General features: G+C 39.0%; 1 protein-coding gene across 1 annotated transcript in view; it reads left to right on the forward strand.

The window, feature by feature from the left end:
- Slco1a2 (solute carrier organic anion transporter family member 1A2) overlaps positions 1 to 1,388 on the forward strand; it is a 60,430-nt gene that overhangs the window by 14,499 nt on the left and 44,543 nt on the right. The gene's annotated exons all lie outside the window — the stretch shown is intronic.

Here is a 1,388-nt window from a genome sequence, read left to right on the forward strand (position 1 = left end):
TCTTTCTTTCTTTCTTTCTTTCTTTTTCTTTCTTTCTTTCTTTCTTTCTTTCTTTCTTTCTTTCTTTCTTTCTTTCTTTCTTCTTTCTTTTTTAAATGTATTTAGTTCAGGGCCTACAGGGTCTCTACCAGATTGGACTGGTAGTGTTCCTCCTGTTTTTAGCCTCCCAAGCACTGGGATTACAGGCACGAGCCACCACGTCCAGTCTCAATGTCTCAGTGTGCCCTGGGGATGAGGCTGCCACAGGATGCTGAGGATCAAACACTAGTTCCTGCCTCTGCCTAAGCAGGTGCCTTAATATGCTGAGCTATCTGCCTGGCCCTAAAATGCTTTTCTAAAGTACTCTTTAAATTCAGATATTTTCTCACTATTTTCTCCAACTGTGTTTTTACTCATGTTTTCATTACTTAATCAAAAGTAGGTTTTAGTCTTTATTTGCATATAGTGATTTATCAATTTCTTACAAACATTCCTATGATATAATCTTTCTCAAACATTGTTTTGATAATGTATTTACTATTGATTTCTTACTTATTAAATCTGATCTTTTATTTGCCATCATCTATTAACTATATCCTATTAATTTATTTAGTTTTCTGTACATTTCTTCTTCATCATTATATCATCATTCTTGTCAGACTGTTCATGTTTTTTACAAGGAGCTGTCCTCACTCTTTTTGTTATGATTCCTGAAATTACCTTCATGAAATCCACACATCACTTGGGCTTCAACAAATTTAAATCGTGCCTTAGATGATTCACAATGTCCTAGTCTTCACTTCTCATGAAAATCTGATTACATTCCTTAGTTACTTCATCTGTAGTTGGTCATAAAATTGTAACTCCGAGTGTACACCTATTTTTCTATTAATGTAAACACATATTTTGCAAACCAGAAAACTCAAGGTGGGTGATTTTAGAAAATGGTAGCAAGCTAGATGTAGCAGCACACGCCTGTAATCCCAGCACTCTGCGAGGCTGAGGTAAGAAGATAACAAAGTGAAGCTCAGTCGGGACAATTTAGAAAGATCCTGCTAAAAATTAAAAAGGAGGGAGGCAGGGGATGTAGCTCAGGGCAAAGGCCCTAAGTTCAACAGAGAGAGAGAGAGAGAGAGAGAGAGAGAGAGAGAGAGACAGCGAGAGAAAGACAGAGACAGAGACAGAGACAGAGACAGAGACAGAGACAGACAGAGAGAGACAGAGAGAGACAGAGAGAGAGACAGAGACAGAGAGACAGAGACAGAGAGAGACACTGAGAGAGAGACAGAGAAACAGAGAGACAGAGACAGAGAGAGAGACAGAGACAGAGACAGAGAGAGACAGAGACAGAGAGACAGAGACAGAGAGAGACACTGAGAGAGAGACAGAGAAACAGAGAGACAGAGACA

The sequence above is a fragment of the Octodon degus genome, unplaced genomic scaffold, assembly GCF_000260255.1.
Source record: "Octodon degus isolate 3935 unplaced genomic scaffold, OctDeg1.0 scaffold00064, whole genome shotgun sequence".
Taxonomy (NCBI): Eukaryota; Metazoa; Chordata; class Mammalia; order Rodentia; family Octodontidae; genus Octodon; species Octodon degus.